This window comes from Molossus molossus, unplaced genomic scaffold, assembly GCF_014108415.1.
Source record: "Molossus molossus isolate mMolMol1 unplaced genomic scaffold, mMolMol1.p scaffold_m16_p_12, whole genome shotgun sequence".
NCBI classification, from domain to species: domain Eukaryota; kingdom Metazoa; phylum Chordata; class Mammalia; order Chiroptera; family Molossidae; genus Molossus; species Molossus molossus.
In genome coordinates, this window is record NW_023425347.1 from 74,241,782 (window position 1) to 74,268,420 (window position 26,639).

Consider the following 26,639-nt stretch of genomic DNA (forward strand, 5'->3'; position numbering starts at 1 on the left):
CTTCCCCAGAGAGGATATTTGTGTGTGTGCTTTTGCCAGGTACCTAGGATCATTCCTGCTCTAATACCAACTTAAAATAAATGTAAAGCTTAAACAAAATAAATTTAAATCTTGATTTTTTTTTTGCCTACACAAGTGAAGTAAATTTGGGCAGCAAATTCTTGCCAGGGCCGTCTTTCCTCGTTCTCCAGTGACCCTTCTCATTCCTAACTCTGCAGGTCCCTGCTCGGGCCTCCCCTCGTGGGGGGCCTTTCCTCCGCGCGATGTGAAATGCTGGACCTCTGTAGCCCTACCTTCTGTGCCGCCTCACTTTGTTTCCAGTACTTTACCCCATATAGAATGCTGGCACATGGTAGGCACGCCATTGGTTGAATGTAAGAATGAATGAATGTTATCTCAGATACTCAGAATCCTTTAGACATGACTCTGTGTAGTGCAGCAGACAGATTTTTGCTGATCAGTGATATGAGAAGTACCCAGCAGCATCTAGGACAATCTGTTGCACTGTAGAGGTCTGTTTAATTAGAGACTAAAACCCCCCTCTCCCCAGCACTAACTCATTTTTAAAAACATCACATTTTAAAAATATTTGGTAAAGAGTGTTCATTTAATACTCGGCCAGAGGGCAGTATCTTAATAAATAGTTTGCTAAATGGATAGTGATTAATACATCCATTTGTGCTAAAAATTTCCTACTCAATATAAAAAATGGTATCCATGTTGGCAAAGCAGTGCCGCTTGTTCAATAGATACTTGCAGAACTTCAGTATTATGTACGGAAACCTTGCTGTTGTGGAAATGAAAGTCATGTTTTTGTTGAAATAATATCCCATATATTATACAAGGAAAACCTCAGCAGATCGCTTCAGTTTGGCATAAAAATTGTCCTTCATGACCTGGCCAGTTTGGCTCAGCGGTTAGAGCGTCGGCCTGCGGTCCGGAGAGACCCGGGTTTGGTTCCCGCTAAGGGCATGTACCTCGGTTGCAGTTTGTCCCCGGCCCTGGTCGGTCGTGTGGTGGCAGCCACTCGATGTGTCCCTTTCACATCGATGTTTCTCTCTCTCTGTCTCTTCCTCTCTCTCCCTCCCACTCTATCTGTACAAAAAATGGAAAAATGTCCTCGGGTGAGGATAAAAAAAATTTAAAAAAAAATTGTCCTTCACATCTGAACATTCAATAACTAAACATTGAGGTGGTAGAGTCTCCTTTCTCAGAGGTTTCTCACATTTTCAGTTCGGGAGGGGCCTTAGAGAGCGGGGTGCTCTCTCCTCTGGGCTCTACAGATGAGGAAACTTAGGCACAGACAGCATGACCTGAGTCGGGGCACATAACAACACTGGGTAAGGGGTCCAGGTCTCGACTCTGCTGACCCCCCCTCCATTGTGGCTGCCTCCTGGTTTATAAAGATCTTAACTTTGAACAACAGAGACAATATCTGTGACACGTTTAGCATGAATGGATTGCCTTCTAAACAGACTTGTATTCACAGAAGAGAGTTTGTACTTGAGCCCTGGGCCAACAGCTTTGCTGATGCATTAGGAGGCCGATCTACCCCATGGCCGACTGGACATGAGCAAACGTATGACACAGGTCTCCTTTGAGCCACTGTCCTGTGTCGCTAAGTGGGATGGCACTGGCATTCCCTCCGAGCTACTTCTGTCTGCCCTGAGGTCCCCCCCGCCCCCTCCGACAAGCAGAGGGAACTCAGTGTTTCTAAGACTTAGAAGAACATTCAGTAGAACATTCAGGTTCTTGACTGTGGCCTGCAAGGTTCTGTGTGACCTGCGCCCTGCCTACTCCTTGGGAATCGTCTTACTACAATCCATCCTCTCCTTGAACTCACCATGCTTTTCATAGTACACGTGTCCCAACCTGGAGCTAGCTTTCCATCCTTCCCAGGGTGGCTCCTTCCCACCTTTCATATATCAGTTTCGTCTTCCTGGAAGGGCTTTCCTGCTACCCTCCCTACAGCAGAACCTCTCTTCATGCAATGGCTCAGCACCTTGCTTATTTCTTACCTAGCACTGGTGACTGTTTGTAATTGGGTCAGTTGTTTGTTTATTCTCTGCTTTTTTACTAGACTGTGTGCCGTAGGAGGGCAGGAAGTGCATCTGTCTGGTGCAGGGGCCTACGGGCACCTTGCATATAGAAGGCCGTCAGTAACCATCTGCTGTCTGATGAGTATATAACGAAATGACCTCACGGTTAGTTACCTCTGAACTCTGTGCCCGGTGGCCTGCAGTGGACCTTCCCACTAATACCTGCTCCTCAGCAAAATGGGATCATTCCCTTAGAGCTGAATGCACGTTTCTGCAATAAACAATACTTCTCTGCCCTGGGTCCTCCTTGGTTCCTCTTTACCTTTGACCTGTTTATTCTTTGCTTTTGCCTTCTGGGTGACTTTCCCCCCTTCCTCTAGGTCAGGACCGCAGATTTCACTTAGTAGATGTGAATTCTGCTTCTGGATATTTCTCATGCGTCTCGAAGCTCTGAACTGGAATTGCTTTTCTCCTCATTCCCCCTTAGCTCGTCATGTTGACTTTGATCAGACAACCTTGATCTTTGTTTTTATTTTTCATACAGGTCATATTACTTTTAAGAGAACAGAACATTGTTTAAATTCTTCCCCACTTTTTTTTTTTAATCCTCACCCAAGGATATGTTTTTATTGATTTTAGAGAGAAAGGGAGAGAGAGAGAAACCTCAACGTGAGAGAGGAACATCAATGGTTGCCTCCCGTACGCGCCCCAACTGGGGATCAAACCCGAAACCGCAGTATGTGCCCTGACCGGGAATGGAACCCGAACCTTTTAGGTGTACAGGATGACACTCCAACCAACTGAGCCAGTGGGTAGGTGCCCCACATTTTTTTCTTCTTGTTGAAGAGCCCTTATTTGTTGTCTGCTTGCTCATTTAAAAAAAACTAAATAGAGTTCTATCCAGGCCTATTGTTTAGTAAGAAAACAGTATGAGATCCTTTTCTTGAGTCCTCCACTTCTTTGTGTGGCTGTGCTGGAGTCCTCCCTGGTGCCCCGAACATCCGCAAGTTTGGTAAGTCCTTTCGCTGCCTGTGGAAGGTGGATCATGGGCTGAGGCGTTATTTCTTTTTTTTCTCTTTCTAAATAAAAACTAAACCTTCAGGAGCCACTGGGTCACTCAGAGGGAGGTGGGTCTGGTGTCCCAGTAAGTCTTTAGTGTTAGTATCCTGCTTGGGGTGAGTCCAGATCATGTGGTTCCAGGGGCTGGCTTAGGTGTGACTGTCTTTTTCTCTACCCAGTTGCACCTTTGTTGTTGTTCGCTAAAACGGTGACTCTCTGGTGGTTATTCTCCTATCTTTTTGTTCTCCTTCACAGTGGGAAGGGGGATATATATATTGGGGAGGGAATGAACACACACACACACACACACACACACACACACACGTTCATGTGCTGCACAATGATGTTTCTGTCAACAATAGACCACATAGATGATGGTCCAGATAGCCTAGGTGTGTAGTAGGCTGTGCCATCCAGGTTTGTGTAAGTTCACTCTGTGATGTTTGCACAATGACGGAATTGCCTAAGGATGCATTTCTCAGAACACATCCCTATTGTTAAGAGGTGCATGACTAATATCTATCTGTCTGTCTGTCTGTCTGTCTGTCTGTCTGTCTGTCTCTATCTATCTATCTATCTATCCTCTATCTATGTATCTATGCACACAAATGTGTGTATGTGTCTATAATTAGGGAAAAGGATGTCAAAGCATATATAACATTTTGAACTATTGAATATGTTCCCTACTTTATAATATTTGCTTTTGTCAGTTAAATTTGATATATGTACATTTTTTATATCTAGATATTGCTTTTGTTGGGTCATATTTGCATTATTATAAGAGATTGCAGATTGGGTATTAAATGCATAGTAGGTATAAATGAGAATTGTTGTTTATGAATACATTTTCCTCCTTTAGAAAATCACTCAAGTGGGTCTTTTGTTTTGTTGGTATTTATTTGGTTCAACCAACATTTTAGAGGTAACCAGTTTTGTGCCAAGCAGAGCCCTGAGAATGTCAAATGGTCCCTCTGCCTTCCGACTTGTTAAAACCTATTTGTATTTTAATTATTTTTTTCTAAACTGGCAGGTTTAATGATTCATCTCCAGTTCTATCACCTGTTGTGTCAGCAGGTAATTAAGGAAAATGTTAACTAGTACTGGGCAAGAACTGACCCTTGTAGAACTACGTTTATTAAATTTCCCCAAGCTGACATTTACATTGACCTGTTAATCAATTGTGTATTCACTGGATACATAAATTATAGTTTCCCAGTTTCATGATGGGTAGGTCATGCAAGATAAAACCTACAGCATTAAATAAATTCCTCACCTTGAATGTGAAGACTCATTAGATTTATTCTCAAAGCCATGTTGATTTTTTTTTTAAATCCTCATCCAAGGACGTGGTTTTATTTTATTTTATTTTATTTATTTATTTATTTATTTATTTATTTATTTATTTATTTATTTTTTAGAGAGAGAAGGGAGTGGGGGAGAGAGAAAGAAAGAGAAGCATTGGTGTGAGAGAGAAGCACAGATCAGTTGCCTCCTGTGTGCACCCTGACTGGGGATTGAACCTGTATGCTAGGTATGTGTTCTGACTCAGAATCGAACCTGCAACCTTTTGGTATATGGGACGATGCTCCAACCAACTGAGCCACCTGGCCAGGGCAAAGCCATGTTGATTTTTAACCTGGTTGTAGCTCTTTATTAAAATAAGCTAGGATTGGCCCTGGCCAGTTTGGCTCAGTGGTTAGAGCGTCGGCCTGTGGTCCAGAGAGACCCGGTTTCGGTTCCCGCTAAGGGCATGTACCTCGGTTGCAATTTGTCCCCGGCCCTGGATGGGTCGTCCAGGAGGCAGCCACTCGATGTGTCCCTTTCACGTCGATGTTTCTCTCTCTCTCTCTTCCTCTCTCTCCCTCCCACTCTATCTGAACAAAAAAATGGAAAAATGTCCTTGGTTGAGAATAAAAAAAAAAAAAGCTAGGACTGGCTTTCATGTTTTTCAAACTTTACGTGCAACAGGGGGTGAGGGACTTAATTCTATTAATGCCTTTAACTTGTCAACTGATGGTCACTGGAGCCAACTAGACACCTCTGGGAAAGCCTAGTTTGGGGTGTAGTGGAGAAGGAAACTTTATTCAGTGCAAACAGCTCAATTATGATACAGTCTGGCTGTGAGGAGGCCGTGGGGTGAGGCGTCTCCAGCCAGACAGCTCTGCTCTGTTCCTGCGAGAAGTGTCTGGTGTGTCCACTCCAGCTGGGGAAACGTAATCTTCAGTTTTCGGTGGAGTCAGAGGGAAGATGACATATGGCCAACAGTCTCCACCCTGGTCCCTGATTGTACTGTCTTCATGCAAATGAGGACTCTAAATCCTTGCAGTCTGATTAGTTCAAAAAGCACTGTCTTGATTGATCAGAATGGAGCTGCTCTGATTGGTTGAGGAAGATGCTGATGCAGATATAGCTACACAGCTCCTATTGGACAGGGAAAGTCTCAGTCCTATAGGTTGAACTAGGATCCCAGGAACTCCTAATGAGGGCTGGCTCAGATGCAGGACACAGAGCAGGAAGGTAGTTCAGTGCAGGCAGCTTAGTGCAGGCTCCTCTCTGAAGTGCAGTTTGTGTGAGAGGCCCCGGTGTACAAATGGCTGCTAGACTCTGTTTTCAATATGTTTTTATTGATTTTTAGAGAGAGGAAGGGAGAGAGGGAGAGAGAGAGAAACATTGATAAGAGAGCTACATTGATTGGCTGCCTCCTGCATGCCCCCCATTGGGAATTGGGCCCACAACCTGGGCATGTGCCCTGACTGGGAATCAAACCAGCGATCTCTTGTTGCATGGGTCAGTGCTCAACCACTGAGCCACACTGGCCGGGCATAGACTTTGTTTTTAAAATGTGAGCCCAGTTAGCCACCAGGTGCCCCTCTAAGTAGGTATCTTATTCCTTAGAGTCCATAAACTGTGTTTTTGTTTTTTTTTGTAAAGAAGAAGAAAAACGTAAGAAGAAGGATTTTATTATCTTTGAGGGTTCTTTTTTTTTTTTGTATTTACACTCTTAAAACTTTAGTAGTAGTTGTCACTCAAGTAGTCCTGACCTTCCCAGCCCCTTAGACAGGAGCGACAGACATGGCTGCAGTTTCAGTGCGGTGTGTTTGCTGCTAATTAAAAACAAGCAAACAAGGGAAGCTTGTAAAATCACGCCACAAAGAAATCCATTTTGGAAGTACATACCTCAAATTTAGTATGTGTGGGGGTACTTACAAGTGGGGTAAAATATTCCCATCCCCTCATCCTTTCATCCCCTCATCTCATGTTTAAGAAATAAATATTTCGTTACTTTTTTTTTTATCCTCACCCGAGGACATTTTTTTATTTTTTGTTCAGATAGAGTGGAAGGAAGAGAGAGAGAGAGAAACATCGACGTGAAAGGGACACATCGAGTGGCTGCCACCCGCACGACCCAACCAGGGCTGGGGACAAACTGCAACCGAGGTACATGCCCTTAGCGGAAACCGAACCCGGGTCTCTCTAAACCGCAGGCCGACGCTCCAACCGCTGAGCCAAACCGGCCAGGGCAATGTTTCGTTACTTTTAATGACCCACCTTAGAAATACCTTCTTCTCCCTCCGGTTGCATCTCAGTGGCGGAAGCCTTTCCGCAGTGTTTCTGGGGCAGCCCCCACGCCCGTGCTCCAGCAGCCTTTTCCTCCGCAGGCCATCCGGGAACGCGATTGAAGCACTTGATCTTCCAGTGGAGACTAAAGATGCTTTTAAGATGAATTTTTATCTTATATCCTATACCCCAAAGTTGCTAATTGCTAGAAAGAGTGTAGGCCCCAAAGGTGGGAGGAAACTTTGTCGATCTTGGTCTGCCATGGATTCCCAGTGCGGAGTTAAGGGCTTGGGTTACAGTAAATGCGTATTTTGGGACTCTGCCAAAATTAACGTGTTAAAGATTAAAAAAACAATTTTTTTCTTTATTGATTTTAGAGAGAGAAGGGGGAAGGGGGAGGGAGAGAGAGAGAGAAGTATCGATGAGAGGGAACATCAATTGGCTGCCTCCTGCGTGCCCCCCACTGGGGATCGGGCCCACAGCCTGGGTATGTGCCCTGACCGGGAATTGAACCGGTGACCTCTTGGTGCTTGGGTCGACGCTCAACCACTGAGCCACACCAGCTGGGCAATGTGTTTAAGATTTTAAAATATAATTCCAACAGGGAATGGCTTATACAGCTATGGGCTGTGCAAAGCCAGCTGTGACATGTCTACTCTCTGAACAAGAAATACAAAACAGTCAACCTGTTTCGTAGCCACATACAATGGGCTTTCCCCTAACCTAAGTATTGGCCTATGAGTGAAACCCTGGCCAAGGACAGTTATTTTTTTTCCTCCAGATTGATCAAGTCTTTTCTGAAAATATCAGGACCACTTTATGGACCACCTAGCCTTCTGTGGCTATGCTCACTTTTCTAACAGTTCCTGGATACCTGTTCACTATCCTGTTGGTATAACGGGCAATAGAATATTTTCTTTCATGATTTCCTTTCCTTCCTCACCTTTGAGTGCATGCAGAAGAGTCCCACAATGATGGATTGAGTGACAGAGCAGTGAGAAATATCTACATGCACAGCAAAATACAATTTCCTTTTTCTTTAGTGCCTCCCCTCTCTAACCCTCACACAACTTTTTGTAGCAGATAAAAATCTCCATTTTACATACACGTGGCACCCAGTGGTCACAGAAGTTGTGAAAGAACTGTTAAGGTGTAAAGTAGGCTCGATGCCAGGCCCTGGAGGCCAGCGCTGTCTTTCCCACACCCAGCCCAGCAGCTATGACACAGCCGTCTCTGCCTTCTCCCTGCTGGTCCAGTGTCCCATAGGTGTGACCCTATAAATGGGTTTGCCATGACCCCTGCCCCCCAGTTCAGTGCGGATGAAGAAGGAGTCCTCCTGGCGTCTTTGACTTGGTTTTCTGATGAGGCTTCTCTGAGGCTTTTCCCAGGTGCTGTTCTTTTGACATCTTACCAGGTTGAAGTGAATGTTGAGGTGAAGCCAAGCTACGTCTGAGAGCTGGCTGCCTTGGGGACAGCGTGCTTTCTGCCACCCACCCTCTGCTTTCCACCCTCCCGGCTGCTCCTGTGTGGGAACGGCTTCCCTTCTCTCTGCTCCTGGGCCCAGTTGCAGGGCCCCCCTACACCTTGTAAAGCGCTCCCTTTCGGGCCAGTGGACTCTGCAGTATGTCTCTGACCCAGGCTTCTCACAGACCTCCTCAGCCCTGGACCCATACCGGCTGGAGCCCCGCTGCCCACAGCTGCCCCGGCCGGAGCCCACACTCTCTGCCCCCGGCTGGGGCACGGCAGGCCCCTCCCTGCCTTGTGTTCCTCGGGGGGTGTTTGCCCAGCACAGAACTTGGCCCCCCTGGAACAGTCCCCGGGGTTGTCTTTCAAGGCATTTACCCGAGAAGAAACCCGTGTGTGCGCTTGCTGTTCTCTCGGTGCCTTACCAGTGTGTCAGGTTTAATCAGCCTCAGTTGTGCCAAATCAAACAGCTCACGCCCGTGGAGTGGTTCCATCCTCAGCAGCTCTTCTCAGTCAGCGTTACTGAGGCATCATTCACATACACCCAGTTCACCCATTTTCAAAGTACAATATAATAGGTTCAGAGCTGAGCAGCTCTAACTGCTTTGAGAATATTTTCATCATCCCGAGAAGGTCTGTTCTGCCCATTTTCAGTTCATCCCAGCCCACCCCAGCCCCGTGCACCACTAACCTACTTTCTGTGTCTCTGGAGCTGCCTGTCTGGACGTTTCACACAAATGGAATCGTACACGATGTACTCTTTGGCAGCTGGCTTCTTTTGCTTAGCATAATGTTTTTGAAATGCATCCATGTTGTAGGCTTGGATCAGCAGTTTGTCTTTTTTTATTGCTCAGTAGTATTCCAGTGAATGGGGTAGCCCACATGTTGTTGCTCCTTCACCAGCTGGGCATTGGGGCTGTTTCCACCTTTGGGCTGTTAGGAATAATGCTTCTGCGAACATTCACGTTCAAGTGTTTATGTGGACAAATGTTTTCATTTCTCTGCAGTAGATACTTAGGAGGGAGAATTGCTGGGTCATATGATAACTTTATGGTTAACTTTTTAAGAAACTGCCTAATGGTTTTACCACGCATTGGCACCGTTTTATGTTACTGTCAACAGCATATGAGGGCTGCTGTTTCTCCACATCCCCGCCGTGTGTTCCTTTGCTTCGCAGGGTTGGCTTGGAACAGACTCGTTCTCAAAGCCCCTTCGCCCTGCCTGTTCTTCTCCTGGTGCCACACCCTGCACAGGACCGCAGGTCCACTCATTCCGGGAGTCGGGCTCCCTAAAAGCAGGTTTAAGTGACTATAGAAAATATAACTTCACAACCTTCCCATCTTTGCTCTCCTAACTAGTAGTGGATATATATTTGGGGGGGGGGGTGGATACTTTTTCTCCTGTACAGAAGGGAAGAGTAGCCTGTTACCCCTCAATGTATATGGTGAATGTGGTGATACGCCGTGCACCAGGGAGGACGTGTCGTGCTCGGTTGTAAACGGGCCTCCTGAGTATGTAGAAGTCCGTAAGTGTTACTTCCGCAGCGCAGACATTGCTGAGCCAGGGAAAGGTGAGCTGGGCCCTGTGAGGCCAGTGGGATCTGATTGTGTGCAGGGCAAGGGCCTAAGAAACAAAGAAGAAGAAAGAGTGACTAATGGAAATAGGCAGAGAGACGGGGATGGTGACGGCCTGAGGAAGAAGTGTGCAGTGTGGCCTTTCGAATCAGGATCCCCTTCCTAGCTGTGTCTCTCTGGGAAGGCATTGAACTTCCCGAAACCTCAGATTCCTCCTCACTTAGCTGGGGATGGCTGCCAACCTCGTGGGCACTGACGACCTTGAGCCAGCGTGTGGACTGCCTCGCACAGGGCCTGGCACTTACCAGGTGGGGATGATGGAGGAGGGTTGGGGAGGAGGCAGCGAGTGAGTGCCATGCCCTGGGGCAGGTAAACGCTGCAAAATGTAGAGCTGTGGTTTGTTTTTTTTTTTTGGTTTTTTTTTTTTATCCTCACCCGAGGATATTTTTCCATTTTTTGTACAGATAAAGTGGGAGGGAGAGAGAGGAAGGGAGAGAGAGAGAGAAACATCGACGTGAAGGGACACATCGAGTGGCTGCCACCCGCACTACCAACCAGGGCCGGGGACAAACTGCAACCGAAGTACGTGCCCTTAGCGGGAACCGAACCCGGGTCTCTCCGGACCGCAGGCCGACGCTCTAACAGCTGAGCTAAACTGGCCAGGGCAAGAGCTATGGTTCTTAGACTGTCCTCTGAGAACTACCTGGAGGCCCCGGGCTGCACCCCCAGTGTTTATGATCCAGGCTGTGGGGGTGGGGCCTGAAAATGTGCATGTCTGACAAGTTCCCAAGTGCTGCTGGTGCAGGTGCCACTTTGAGAGCCACAGGTGTGAAAGGGAGGGAACCAGGTCCGTGTCGCAGGGAAGAGGTGATGCCTTCTTGATGCCTTATGCATGCAGACTCTGTTTAAAAAGGCGACGTCCCTGTCCTCAACCTGTCTGTCTAGTGCAGTGATTCTCAGAGGACTGGGGGAGGACTGGAAAGGTGGCTCAGGATGTCCATGTTAGATCCTGCACAGGCACCTTTTCAAACTCTGCCTGTCGCCAGCAAGAGATTCTAATGTTGCATTTCAGGAGGGCTCCCACATTGCCCCCCACACCCCCCTCGGTGGCTTTGTCTCTTTCGTTTATTGTTACATTCTTGGTAGCAGAAGAATGCCTGGCACTGAGTAGGTGCTCAATAAATATTGGTTAACTAAATGAGTGAAGGTAGAGAGTTAGCATTTGCAAGTATTTGCTAGGGCTGCCATAATGAAATACCACAGACTGGATGGCATAAATAATAGAAATTCATTTTCTCATGGTTCTTGGAGGCTGGAGGTCCAAGATTCAGGTGCCAGCAAGTTTGGCTTCTCCTGACACCTCTCTCCTTGGCTTGCAGATGGCCACCTTGTCCCTGTGTCCTCCCCTGGTCTTTTCTCTGTGTGCCCCTGGTGTGTCCCTGTTCAAATTTCTCTGCTTATAAGGATACTGGTCCTATTGGATTAGAGCCCCTCCCCTATGATTCATTGACCTTCATTATCTCTTTCAAGCCCCTAACTTCAAATATAATTATGTGGGGGAGGGGTTAAGGCTTCATATATAAGTTTGGGGGGGACACAATTTAGTCCATAGCACTACTGGCGAGAACTGCTGCTGCTGACCGGAGGCTCAGATTTCTTGGCCTGGGGCTCTGTACAGGCCTGTGACCCCTACACGGGTGAGTCCTCTGTGTCTGACTGAGAGGCTGAGTACAGACACAGACTTAGGTCTTCATGAAAAAAAACAAAAACTATAGGCACAGTTTTGAGGAGGAACCATTCATGTCTTCTATTCCAGAATGGTTGCCTACCAGTGGTATGATTCAATTTTTCTTGACGATACAACATGAAACTGTGTGAGGTTATTCCTCAGCTACACGTTGTTTCTAAACCTAAGTCTTCCCGTGTTTCTAAAACCTGACTCTGGAGCAGAAGCCTCCACGGGAGGTGTGCTGCCCCGAGTGGGCGGGGCAGTGGGGGTGCTGGAGGGACGGGATGGTGGGGGGCACGGCGGGGCCCTCGAGGTTTTGCCTGGGGTGTGCAGGGGGGAATACGGCATTTGTCCCTTGTGCTCTGAGTCTCACAGCATCTAGTCCCGCCATAGCACAGTCCTCGTGCATTGCAGGTTCTCAGTGAATACATTATGCCCGAGACCTCCACTTTATTTGCACATGTTGTTATTAATGAGTTTGACATCACCTGTGTGACTGCCTGGCCCTCCTGCTCAGGCGGGGGCATCAGTCGGGTTGGGAGCCACTGCAGAGTCTCTGCCCTCCTTCTTGCCTGTGCCTTCTCCCTCCCCCAGCTGGCAGGCCTGGGCCTCCTGCAGCTAGGAGAGGAAGGAAGGACAGCAGCTGGGGGAACTTGGGGTATGATCCTCTTTTGGGGGTCCCTCATTTGGTAGTAGCAGCAGGTGCCAATTCACACAGGAAATAACTGATTGGAGCCTCTGGATTGTGGAGTTGGAGGAACTATGGAAGGTAATAATTTTGTCCCTTCATGCTGTCCCTGCCAAATCCTGTCCTGAAACCCCTGACTGAGTCTTGTGTTAGCCCTCTCTCCCTCTCTCTCTCCCTCCCTCTCTCTCTCCCTCCCTCCCTCTCTCTCCTCTTTCCCTCTCTCCCTCCCTCTCTCTCTCCCCTCCTTCTCTCTCTCCCTCCCTCTCTCTCTCTTCTCTTTCCCTCTCTCCCTCCCTCTCTCTCTCTCCTCTTTCCCTCTCTCCCTCCCTCTCTCTCTCTTCTCTTTCCCTCTCTCCCTCCCCCTCTCTCTCCCTCCCTCTCTCTCTCTTCTCTTTCCCTCTCTCCCTCCCTCCCTCTCTCCCCTCCTTCTCTCTCTCCCTCCCTCTCTCTCTCTTCTCTTTCCCTCTCTCCCTCCCCCTCTCTCTCCCTCCCTCTCTCTCCTCTTTCCCTCTCTCTCTCTCTCTCTCCCCCTCTCTCTCTCCTCTTTCTCTCTCTCTCTCTCTCTCTCTCTCTCTCTCTCCTCTTTCCCTCTCTCCCTCCCTCTCCCTCTCTCCTCTTTCCCTCTCTCCCTCCCTCTCCCTCTCTCCTCTTTCCTCTCTCCCTCTCTCTCCCTCTCTCCTCTTTCCCTCTCTCCCTGTCTCCACCTTGGTCCGCTCACTCTGGTTCAGTGGCTTCATATGCCCAACTCCTTGCCAGTGCTCAGGTCGCCTCACCTACTCCGGTTCTGCTTCGGCTCTAAGCAGGTGGGCTGTGAGCGCTGCAAGGATGTCCAGGCTGCCAGCGTTGGAGACATCCCGAGTGCCGTGGTTGTACTAGTTCGCTAGGGCTGCAGTAACAAAGGGCCCAGACGGGGTGGCTGAGCTTAGAACGCCGGAATTGTGTTGTCTCTCGGTTCTGGAGGCAGAAGCCCTGAGTCACGGTGTTGACGGGGCCGTGCTCTCTCTGAAGCACCAGGGTCTGTTCCAGGCCTCGCTCCAGCTTCTGGTGATTCCCTGGATTCTGGCAGCACAGCCCGTCTTCACGTGGCTTTCTCCCTGTGCATGTGTCTGGATTCAAATTTCCCTTTTATAAGGCACCAGTCCTATTGGGTTAGGGACCCTCTCTGCTTCCATAGAATCTCAGCTTAGCTTAACTATCACATCTTCAGGGACTGTATGTTCATAACAAAAGCTTTGACTTCCTATGAGAAATAGCTTGAGATAGAGTCTGAATTAGGGTTTCTACGAATATACTTCTAAATAAATGCTGTCCCATTAATTTCTATGGCATGCCTACTTTTAAGATAGCAACTGATGGAATTGCATTTTATACAAAGTAGGAAGCAAAGAAAGGGGCAGTAACATTTGCAGGTGCAAATTCTTAGAGGCAGAATTAGAGCAGAGTGGTTTTTGTTGTTTTTTTTTTAAATTTATTGATTGATTTTTGGAGAGAGAGGAAGGGAGAAGGAGAGAGATAGAAACATGGATGAGAGAGAACATCGATTGGCCGCCTCCTGCACACCCCCCAGGAACTGAACCGGCGACCTCCTAGTGCATGGGTCAATGCGCAACCACTGAGCCACACCAGCTGGGCCAGAGTGGAGGTTTATTGAACCTTTAGTTGCCTGATTTGGGCAGCATTCTAGAATAAGGGAGCCCAGTAAGTGAGGCTAAGAACTGGGAGCTTTGAGTTGGGTTTCTGGCTTCAAATGCCTCTGCTCGAGCCAATCACTCATCCCCTCTAAGCCTTAGATTACTCCATCTCGGGAGGCAGAATAATACTGCCTTAGAGGAAGCGATAGGACGGAATGAATTATGCTGTAAATGTGTTTTGGAGATCCTCAGATGAAAGGCACTACGAGATTAGGGGTAAACTTTCAATTACCACTTGGAATACAGACAAAACGTGATCTTCCCATTTCTGTTCCTTTTATTTCTGTGGGTCGGGGCTGCAATCACAGGCTGGAGGTGAGCATGGTTGAGATGGAGGTGAGCATGGTTGACCCAGAAGGCAGATCAGAAAGTAAACCAATCAGGTGGATGGATGCACCAGTCTTGAAAGACATTTCTAAGTGTGGTACACACTGTTCGGATTCTGGCCTGAGGACTGCCTGCTCTCCTGTGAGTGCCGGCTGGTTCTGCTTCTGCTCCTGTACTTTCTGTGCCTTTGCCACTTTGTAAGCTCACAGTAGGGCCCTTGCTCTCTGAACATGACCTTGACCTCTCATCATGCCCTGCTGGCTCAGAGCCATGCCTCTGGATGGACACTTGCCATATGAAATCTTAGTACGCGCCCCTAGCAAGACGAGCAACACCAGGCTCCTGGTCTCCAGTCTCGCTGTTTAGAGAAACCTCTGCCTTCAGTCTTGACTCACTTGGGCTAAAGAAACGTCCTGAGAGCAGCACTGGCATTATGCTTTCATTTCTAGAAATAGCCGGCAGCAGAATTCACCTATGCTGTGTTCAGATAGACGCACTGTAACTGAAACCAACTGAAGGAACTATAAACATTTTATAAATCGATTTTTCTTACTTGCAAAGAAATGTAGTAATTTGAACCAGATTCACCAAATGCGTGGTGAGAGTCACCAGAAGGATTCAAGGACGAAATGGCCAGATGTATCTGTTCAACCAATATCTACTGCAGACCCAATGTGTGCTGCCACGGGAGCTGCCCCAGGAGTATTAGTCTTGTGTTGAGAAGTGGTTGGGACAAGTTCATCTCTGCTTATTCACTTGACTCAGGTCAGGTTCCTTGGGAAACAGATTCTGTGCAGGCAGGAGGTGTACTGAGGAATGTAGGAATGTTCTCTGGATCCCTGGGTGGGGAATGAGCAAGGCAGGATTGGGTAGACAGGGATGTTGAGCTGTGATGGATCCAAATGAAGGCCTCAGCTGATCCCAGGGGAGGCTGGGGCTGGGCTGCCCTCAGGTTTTGTTTAGTTCTGCCACACTTCTCTCTCACTTATATCAGAGGCATGCTTGGACCCAAGGCATGCTTTTCCCGCGGTGATGGCAGAAATACAAGATGCAGAGCCCACTGACCAAAACAAGTGATGTGATTTAAGCTCAGCAGCAGTGGGTGTCCTGCTTATATTGCTATGGAAAAAATTTCCCTAAAACTGAGCGGGTTAAGACAGTAACAGTCATTGTATTGTCTCTGATGGTTTCTATGGGTCAGGAACTCAGGAAGGGCTCAGCTGGATGGTCCTGGCTCAGGCTGTCTTGTTCAGTGGCAGTCAGATGATGACTGGAGCCGGCGTAGCAGGGGGCTGACCAGTGTTCTCAGGCTTCTCCACGTGGTCCCACTGCGTGGGCTGGCTGGGCTTTCACTCAGCTGGTGGCTGCAGGGTTTCGGACTACTTACAAGGCAGCTTAGAACTCCAGCACAGGTGTTTCTGGGAGCCGAGTGGAAGCTACGTTGTCTTTTGAGACCTGCCTTGGAAGTCACACAGCGTCACTTCTGCCACTCTCTTTCTATTGAAACGGCCACAGAAGCCTGCACACTGTCAGGGGGAAGAGACACAGATCCCAGCACTTGATGGGAGCATTGTAAGAAGTGCACGATGAATGGGAGATGGGGTTGCAGCCACTGGGGACAATGCAGTCTGCCATAGTGGGGCAGGGAGGTATTCTTCCTGCGGAGGGGCAGGAGAGTGGATTTTTGCTAAACACAAACTATCCTGCCTTTCACATTTTGTATGGGGCTATAATACAGTGGGTACACAGAGATACACACTGGATAACTGTGTCAGGGTGGGTGCCTGGAAACACGGCCGTGGTGGGAAACATGTACAGGTTATTTATTAAGGGGTTGCTCTTAGGAAAAACCCCTAACGGGGTGAGAGAAGCAGAAGAGGACAGGGAGAAACTAGGCCAAGATATGGTTTTAGGAGAAGGCTGGCTTTAGCCCACATGATGGACTGAATGCTTGTGTGCCCTCAAGATCTATATGTATGTTGAAATCCTAACCTCCACGTGATGGTGTTAGGAGGTGGGGTGTCTGAGGTGGTGGGATCATCAGTGTGGAAACCTCACGAATAGGAGTGCCCTCAGCTAGCCCCTTTCTGCCATGTGAGGGTTCCAGAAGACAGAGGTCTGTAGGCCGGAAGAGAGCTCTCCTCAGAACTGCAGGCTGGCACCCATCTTGACCTTCTAGAACTATGAGAAATAAATTTCTGTTGTTGGTAAGCTTTCTAGTGCATGGCACCTTGTTCGAGCAGCCCGGACTGAGGAAGTCAGCCTGATTCCACGAGGGGCTCTAGACAGGTCTCCTGCCTCGAGGCAAGGGGCCCAGCTGCTTCTCTGGCATCTGTCAGTCACAGGTGTCCCTTGGCGGAGGCGGGAGGGGCATCTCCAGGAAAGGCAGCGCCCATAAGGTAGGCAGAATCCTCCAGAGAGAGGTGCAGGTGCGAGCTGTAAGCAGCCAACGCCTGCAGCAGCAGGAGGACGGGTGCACCTGCCTGGTAAATGGGGATGTGAGTGGGACACCAAGGGCATTGGCTGCTGGCCGCCGCTGGTACCACTCAGACCCACTTGTTTCTCGCTTTAAGCTTATGCTGTCCTCACACAGCTTTTCCAGGATTCTTCTTGGTCAGATTTTTGGGGGTTAATGGAATGATCTACAGGCCCTGTTGTTGCAGTTGGTCTTGAGGCCGTAGTTGATCCCCGTCTCCCTGTGTACTACCCTTTCTGGAATCTCCTCCCTTGGCTAGCATCTCTGCGGTCATGGTGGCTTGTCTGGGGGAGTGACCCAGACTTTCATTCCTGAGGGGTCTGAGCCCTTGGTTCCGTGCCCTTATCAGGATGTGACTGATGTACCTGTCAGCTTACAGTTAAAACTGGGCATTGGAGGACCAGGACACGCCCTGTTGATCACCTGTCATGTCCATCACACAGCATCTGTATTCCCAGCCTGGGCAGCAGCCCTCCTTCCTCATGATGATCACTGTCAAACTCCTTGCCAGTAAGACCGCTCCAGTCTCTGCTTGTTAGTGGAATGTGGAATAGGAAGCATAGAGTGACCAGGGAGGCAGTGGTTACAGCTTTTCTTTTTCTTTTTTTATCCTCACCTGAGGACACTTTTTTTGCATTCATCTTCAGATAGAGTGAAAGTGAGAGAGGGAGGAAGAGAGAGAGAGAAACATCGACGTGAGAGAGACGCATTGACTGATTGCCACCCACATGACCCCAGCTAGGGCCGGGGACAAACTACAACCAAGTACGTGCCCTTAGCAGGAACCGAACCCGGGTCTCTCTGGTCCGCAGGCTGATGCTCAAACCACTGAGCCAAACTGGCCAGGGCTACAGCTTTAATTTGAGTAAAATCTGTATCCCATGATAGAAGAAACATCTCTAGACCCACAGAGCCCAAAGTATCAAGCATAGGAAACACAAATTTTCCAAGTGACTCTGGGAGCCATTCCTATGCTCCCCCCCCCTGGTTCCCAGACCCATGCATTCTGTGTATCTGGAACCAGCCCCATATAATGATGGCTCTTGATTTAAAGAATATGCTACCTTCCAAGGGACAGTGCCTCACCTGTGCAGGGTATGGTGTCCAGGCTTACACCTCAGCTGTGCTTTCAAGAAGTTGTCCCAATGTCCTGTTGCTCCAGCAACTTCTGAGTGGTGAGCTAAGTGGTGGGACCAGTGGATCACATGGTCATGTGTCCATACGCACCTTCTTTCCCGCAAGTGCATTTCTTTGTAAAAAGTGAATTTATGCAGGATCAGACTTTCAGGACTAGCAGTCAGTTGGACACTGGGAGTCCGTGGATGGTGGTGGTGGCTAAAGCCCACAAGCAGGAATATTTGTCAATCCTAGTTGGGATGAAATATTGCCTTTTTCAAGGTGGAAGAGCGTCAACTCATTGCCAACTAGCTGACTGGTCTCTTCTAAGGGTGGCACCATACTGGGGACTCAGGATCAGCCTTGGTGGCTGGCAGGTTGGACATTCAGCAGCAGCAGTATCTAGAGAAGTGTTGGAGAGTGGGAGCCCATGGTGTTGCCCACGTGTCGTCTTTATCCCTGCATCATGACTGCTCCACTCGTGAACCTGTGCAGCACGTCCTTGCTCTGGGCCCCGCTGTGCCACCGTTCTACAGAGACGGGTCGTGTGCAGAGGGGTTAAGTCATTGTTCAAGGTCTCAGAGCTTGCAAGGGTGGTTCAGTTTATATGTACCATTTCCGCTGCACCCTGTTGCCTCTGCTATGCGCTCAGATCTATTTCCAGGATATCTATGAATAGAAGAAGAGTCACCTGTGGTTGATTGCATGTGGGTGAAGTGACTCGCCCTTGAAATTCCCGATGTAGATCAGTTTTAGTTTTTCAAAATAGGCTCTGACTCAGGTAACTGTTCAAGGACAGGAGCGGGTGCCGGATCCGGCCCTGACTCAGGGAGTGATTCAGACTGGGAGCTGGCTACATGGGAGGATTTTTGCTAATCGCATTATCACCTTTTAGGTGTTCACCTTACCCCTTAGCTAAGAATAGATCTGCACCATGAACAGACCTTTCTGAACTCATCCTCCCTCACTAGCGTTCTGGTCTGTGTCTAATCTAAACAGTAGGGACCACTGCATTTTGAAGTTTTCTTTTTCTGTCTTCTGCCCAGTGTGTCCTTGGACGATGGAGTTCTCCCAGGTGTTTTTGGATTGACTGCACCATTAAGGATGCGGTTGGCTCAGAGGAGTTAGTTCACTTGCCCAAGCTATTCATGTGGGAGCCAGGCCTTGCCCCCAAGTGGCTTAGCGCCAGGGCCCACAGTCTATCCCACCGTGTCAGACTGAGCCTGTGCTAAATGTTTGTGTTTATTGACAACTATTGATGAGAAACTAACACCAATTTGTTTAGCAGTGTTGTAGGGAATTAATGACTTTGGGGACTGGATCAAGGTTAACATAGTAACAGTTTGGGATCGTATTTCATTTTTGAACTTTTGCTAATTGCATAAAGATTATCCTGGCAAAACTTTGTTTCTTTGGGACACAGGACAGTTCTTTTAACTTTCGTTTATAGTGGCATACAGATCAGAGGGGGATAGATTTCTAGAAAGTATGGTAAAAACATAACTCCCCTTATTATATTGAGTAAATATGAAAAATAAATCACTGGATCCTCTCAAGTTAAATAATTAATTTTCCTTGTAAGTGTGTGTATGTATATATTTTTTTCTTTTATAAAATCAACATACATTTTTGACTAAAAGGGAATTGTAGGCACTTCCCCGCCCCTTGTACGGCTTTTCCGGCTGCTCGGGTGACAGCCCCTGCTCAGCCAGAGCGTGGAGGAGGAGCTGGGAGAACGACGTGAACGAAGAAGACCCGAACGTGAGCCCCTTCCCATTCTCTCCTTCATGGTGCCTGTCGAGGCTTCGGTAATGTGCTTCCCATGTTGTTAAAAACGCTATCGACTTATATTCAAACAAAAATGAAAACTGGATTTCAAACTCTATACATAACTTTTGGGCTCACACCTCTTTTTATTTCTGTTAGTTGAAATACTCTTTTTTTTTATCCTCACCCGAGGACATTTTTCCATTTTTTGTTCAGATAGAGTGGGAGGAAGAGAGAGAGAGAGAGAAACATCGACGTGAAAGGGACACATCGAGTGACTGCCACCCACACGACCCAACCAGGGCTGGGGACAAACTGCAACTGAGGTACATGCCCTTAGCGGGAACCGAACCCCGGTCTCTCTAGACCGCAGGCCGATGCTCTAACCGCTGAGCCAAACCGGCCAGGGCTTTCCATTGATTTTTTTTTTTTTTTTTAATCCTCACCTGAGGACATTTTTCCATTTTTTGTTCAGATAGAGTGGGAGGGAGAGAGAGAAACAGAGAGAGAGAGAGAGAGAAACATCTATGTGAAAGGTACACATCAAGTGGCTGCCACCCACACGACCCAACCAGGGCCGGGGACAAACTGCAACCGAGGTACATGCCCTCAGCGGGAACCGAACCCGGGTCTCTCAGGACCGCAGGCCGACGCTCCAACCTCTGAGCCAAACCGGCCAGGGCTTTCCATTGATTTCTAAAGAGAGTGGAAGCAGGGGGTGGAGAGAAACATCAATGTGAGAGAGACACACCTATCTGTGCCTCCTGCATGTGCCCCTACTGGGCCTGGGGATGGAACCTGTAACCCAGGTACGGGTCCTTGACCGGAAATTGAACCTGTGACCCTTTGGTGTATGGGCCGATGCTCTAACCACTTAGCCACACTGGCCAGGGCAGTTGAAATAAATTTGAGTTGTACATGCCCCTCCACATTGCCAAAGATATGCTTCTGTGTTCTAGGAGAACAGCAGATAACCTTGGCCCTCTTTGAACACCAAGCACACTTGCGTGGGAATAAGACGACAAGCCATCATACTTAGACCATTGACACTTGTCATGCATTTGTGCTGCTGGTCCGTCAGCACAGTGGACCTGGAGTGCTTGTGGCTAGAGACTCCTGGAATGGATTCGTAGGCAGACAGTGCTTTCTGCTGCTGTCGCTTTACAGAGATCCTGGCACAGGCAGTGTTAGAGTTCTCGCTTAGGATCAGCCTACGATTCTCCTAAGAACTTACAGTCCCCTGGACCGTTTCATTTCTAACCCTGACCATGAGCAAACAAGTAATGGGCTGCAGGTTAGTGGTGAACTTCTGTGAACTCTCATAGCCCAGCCTCCCTGCCCTAGAGGACCGCGTGCGCGTCTTCCTTAGTCTCTCTCCCCAGCCAGGCCTTCACTGATGCAAACTATTTCTGGGTTTGGTCTTGAGAGCGAAAATCCAGTGAGAAGCTGCTCTTGCTTGTCACCTTCTCCTGTTATATGCAGGAGCCATATCCACACCAGGGAGGGCACTGACATTAGCACCTGTGGTGTTGGTCCCAAAGGGGCAACGACTCCCTTTGTAAATCCAGCCTTTGCTGTTCTTCACCTTCTGCTGGAAGTGACTCCTGGCTACTTGTCTAGATTGTTCGGGGAGGGAAAGGAGAGGTCCCAGGCAGTCTCTCTGTCTCTTTTGACTGTGGAAGGGTTCCAGAATTTTCCTTCAGTTTCCAGATCATCACCAGGAATAATTTATGTCCCAGAGGCTCTTCTCTAACCAGCCGAACCCCTGAGTCATTTTCGGTGTGCTCCCTGCTTCCCACAATGCTTGTATTCCTCTGTCCATTCCCATTTTTAATTATGCATTTACTCAATGGGCTTCCCTTCTGGTTAACTTTTCCTGGTAACTCATTACACTGAGTCACACATTCATTATTAAGGAGAGGGGAGCTGTGCGGGGAATGGAAGAACACGAGGAGCTGTGCGGGGGAGGGCCCGGGGCCGGGGGGGGGGGGTGAGGAGCTGACTCTCTGGAGGCTGCAGCGAGCTCCTCTGCCCACCAGGACGGGGACTGTAGGTCGCCCTACTCAGTGCGGGGAGGTGGGGCATCCTGGCGGCGGTTACATGCGTGTCTGCTGATCCAAGAGACCAACTTGTGATTCTGGCGGAAGTGCTTCCCTCCTACTTAACTCTGCCCTCTGAACTGAGGTGTCTCGAAACAACGGTGGAGCTACTAATTAAAACGTCCTAATCTAACTCATGTCTCTGAAAGAACCTGAAAGGGAACCAGTTTATAACCCACAGAGACACTTCTTAATATTCTCTTTTCTTTTTGCCACAGTTTTTCCAAAACCCCCCACCCCCACTCAGCCCACCAAGCTTTCTTTCTCCCCACCCCCCAAGGCAAGTTATTTGACTTCTCGTGTACTCCTCTGTAAAATGGGGTTCCTGCCGGTGCCCAGCTGATCCGCTGTGGTGAGGATGAACCGACATAACGTGTCCATATCACCTGTGCAGTGCTGGGACATTATCACTGCTCCGAAGAGTTAGCTGTTGCTACCATGTTCAACTCAGCGTCCTTAGCCTCAATTTTAATTTTCTCTATCAGTGGAAACACTAGACAAAGCAATCTGGAACCTGAGAAAATGACTCTTAACTAATAGTATAATAGCTCTTGTTTACTGAGCACGACCTGGGAACCAAGCGCCACCCCAAATCCATTCTATCGTATCTCTTTTCTCCTTACCACGGCCCTGAGGGGTAGCTGCTGTTTTATCTCCATTTCACACATGCAGAGACTCAGACTGAGAGAGAGGAGGCAACCTGCCCTAGGCCACATGGCTACTAAGTTGGGGGAGCTAGACTTTAAACTCAGCAGACCGACTTCCAAGTCCATGGGTTAATGGCATTGCAAAGATCTGCAAACGGTGCAGCCGCCAGCCACCAGGAAGGCGTGTTCTCTGTGTGCACTGTGACTCCTGGGGGCCATGGCCTGCTCACAGGCTGGGGGCCTCTGGTGGTGATTGAACTGCTCTGGGAAACAGCTGCGGGGGAGGAGCCGGCCTCCATTTGGGGTGAAACCACCAGCCTGCGGCCCTGAGGCCTCCTTGGTGTTCAGTCAGAGACAGAAAAATCTATTTTTCTGTGAAGGTTGGCATTTATTTCTTGATAATCAGTTAAAAATGCATGTAGCCTCTCTGATCAGCAAAACAAAGGCTTTCTGCACTTTTCTGTGTGCTAGAACCATTGATGAGTTCTTGGAGGTTTAGCACTGACTCTAGACTAGGAGTGGAAGCCAGTAGATGTGGAGTCAGAGAAAACAGCCAAGACACTGGGGCTGCAAGGGAACCTTCAGATACTCCACGCATCGCGCCGCACCTGTCCTGGGGGACTTGAGGGCGAGGTGATGCCTGCAGAGGATGCCTGGTGTGCACTCCTCTACCCCGAGTGCCCTGCAGCTTCCTGGGGAGTCCCGCGCAGTCCCGTAGGCTCGTCTCCAGGGGTCCATCTGAGGGCCCCCTCTCCGGGCAGGGCCCTGGTTATACAACTCGTTGTCCCAGGAGCCGGAATGTGATGTTCAGCTTCGCACCAAGTGTGAGGGCCAATAGTTCCTGGACTCCAAAGACTGAGCAGGAAGAGGGGCTGTTGCTGGCTGGGGTAGTGCGATTCATGCCCGTTTTCTGTGCACACAAGAGTCAAATACCATCACTGGTGGTGGAAATTCAATGCCATTCTTATTCTTCCCTTCCTCTTCCTTCTTCTTGTCTTTCTCCCATCTTCCTCTTTTTTTTCCCCCACTATGAAAGTATATATAGCAAGAGAATATGTCCAGAAGATTTGGCAGATCATTCATTCATTTCTCAAACATTTACAAAGCTCTTCACGGAGCCGGGGGTGGGAGGCACACAGAGAGGAACAGCAGTCCGTCCTGTGGCGCGGGGGCGAGGGCAGCGGTTTCAGCCGCAGCTGTGCGCTGCGAGGGTTTTCACACCGTGCAGCGCCATGCAGCACCTGACTCTCTAAGCAGGGGCACTGACCTCCTTCCCCTTAGACTGTCAGATAAACAAGTGACAACAGCCCACACAACAATGGCCGTCTGGTATGAATGAATCAAAATTATACCTATTTTGTCAGGTCGACAATATGTTTTTTGGTGTGCCGCGGACTTTTAGTAATTAGTTTATGTGTGCAATGAGACAAAAGAGGTTGAAAATCACTGGTCTGGGGGGAAGAGACTGACATCTGACAGTTTTAATAAGTAACATGTTCCGAGAACTTATCATATGCCTGGCATTGTGCTCAGTTATCCTTTAACTGGCTCATCTCATTTAGTCCTCGTAGAAATAGTCTGAGGGGAACTCTAGCATTTTATCCTGTTGCACATGAGACCGAGGCAAAGACATTGAATAATTAGCCCATGGTCACATAGATCTGATTTGAACCCAGGCAGACTCCAGAGTCAGCATTATTGACAGCCCTGCTGCCTTCCATACAATTATAGCACATTGTGACAGGCGTCACCTGAGTGGGCTCTAACAGAAGTGAAACTTGATCTTGACTTTGAGAGGTGAGTGGGCTTTTGAGGCTGGACTAGCGAGGGAAGTCCAGGGAACCGTGTGAGCAGACACGATGGTGACGATGGTGCAGCTGACCTGGCATCCACAGCCGTGTCACTGTCCCCTAGGCAGTGGAATGACCTGGCACCTTCTAGGAAGAGAGGGAAATGACCAAACTCGTGTACTAAAGAGATAGCCATCATTTAAAAAATGCTAACGAAAACAGTCACATTATTAAAAATCTTTGAGTGTCAGGAATATGAATCAAAGGATCTTTTTGCTTTTTATTCTTTTATATGTTTTCCAAATTTTAAGCTTGTCTTGCATACTTAAGTAATGTGAATGTACTTTATATGTGTGTGCCTGTGCGCACATGTGTAAGAGGAATGTATTGGGGAAGAAAGCTATGAGTTGGTGGCGGCGCAGGGGGAAGAATGAATTGGGGAAGGACATTTGTTGGTGAGGCTTTGGAGGAGGCGGTTGGAGAGTCCAGGTGAAAGTCATCTTAGGGTACACATAAACTAATTACTAAAATTCTGTGGCACACCAAACAAGTATATTATATTTTTTTCCTGATCTGACAAAAAAGAGGTATAATTTTGATTCATTCCAATGTGATTGGCAGAGGCTGTATTTGACATGCCCCCGATCCTCAGCCCCTCTCATGGGGCCTGCCAACTACACCTCTCACACGCACAGACTGGTCAGTGAGTGGACGAATGAGTGAGTGAATGCATGGAGAAACAGAGGAGGAAAAATGAAGGCGCTGTGGCTGGAGAAGAGGGCGTGGACTTGAGAAGAGCTGTGGGGGAGCCTCCAGGAACCTCCGAAGGGTGCCACGGGAAGAGGCACCATTAAGCAGCAGGAAGTTGCTAATCCTCTTTTCGGTAACAGAGAAGATGGGAAGAAATGCATAAAAGGAGAAGCAAGAGATGATGAAGAATTTGATCTTGACTATATTGACATTAGGGTAACATAAAATTTACCATTTAAATCATTTTTCAGTATAGAGTTCAGTGGTATTAAGTACATTCACATTTTTATGCAACCATTGCCACCATCCATCTCCAGAAATATTCCCGTTAAACAAGAATTCCCCACTCCCCCCACCTCCAGCCCCTGGCAACGCCATTCTACTTTCTGTCTCTATCAATTTGACTAGTTTAGGGAACTCATATATGTGGAATCCTATAGTATTTGTCATTTTGAGATGAATTTATTTTGCGTAACATAATGTCTCGAAGTTTTATCTATGTTGTAGCATATTCACTGCTTTTTTAAGACTGAAGAATAGCCCTGGCCGGTTTAGCCCAGTCGTTAGAGCGGCGGCCTGCGGACCGGAGAGTCCTGGGTTCGGTTCCCACTAAGGGCATGTACCTCGGTTGCAGTTTGTCCCCAGCCCTGGTTGAGGTTGTGTGGGTGGCAGTCACTCAATGTGTCTCTCTCACATGATGTTTCTCTCTCTCTCTTCCCCCCTCTCTCCCTCCTGCTCTATCTGAAGATAAATGCAAAAATACCCTCGGGTGAGGGTAAAAAAAAAAGATGGAAAGATAATCTATTGTATGCATATACCACATTTGTTTATCCATTCATCCATAGGACATTTTGGGTTACTTCCATTATTGTCTTTGTTTTGTAACTAGAAGGTTACTCTTTAGCCAGATAGTTGATACAAAATCAAGGAGTTCTGACTTCCTTTAATTCTTCAAAATTAATATAAAATTTCCAACCAACAGCTTTTAGATGTCAGAATTGTCACCATCTTGTGTTATGGTAACTAGAGATTGAGCACCGCTGGTTTCCAAAATGGATCCAGGTGGATTCAGTTTTCAAGACGTGTATGTTTAGGGGGAAATACACAGGGTACTCGACTGATGTTAATTGTTTGTGAGTAGAGAGGGGCGTGGGCATCAGGAAGCAAGATGGGACTGTTTGGCGGCCGACTCAAGAGAGGCTAAAACAATCTGAGGAGCTTGGACTCAGTGGGAGGTAATGGGAAGCCACTGGGGATTTCAGATTGTTTTTGACATTTGTAGATTACTTTGTTTCTTTTTAATTTAATTTTAAAAATTATATTAACACTGTAAATATGGTACATTCAGAGAGATCTTGCTTCCATGCCTATCCCCTCCCCACTGTTCTTTCCTTTTTTCTATAGGCAACCCACTTTTGTTAAATTCTGACTTATTTTTTTCATTCTTCTTTTTGAAAATATAAGCAAATATGTATATGTAGTAGTCTTCCTTTTTTTTTTTTTTTTTTATCCTCACCTGAGGACATTTTTCCATTTTTTTGTTCAGATAGAGTGGGAGGGGGGGAGAAAGAGAGAGAAACATTAACGTGAAAGGGACACATCGAGTGGCTGCCACCCGCACAATCCAACCAGGGCCGGGGACAAACTGCAATCGAGGTACGTATGTGCCCTTAGCGGGAACCGAACCCCGGTCTCTCTGGACCGCAGGCCAACGCTCTAACCACTGGGCAAAACCGGCCAGGGCGTCTTCCTCTTTTCTGTTTAAAAATAAAACACTATGTACGTTCTTCAGCATTTTGCATTTTCACTTAAATTCTTTCATATCAGTATATAGAGGTTTTCTTCATCCTTTTCTACATCTGCAT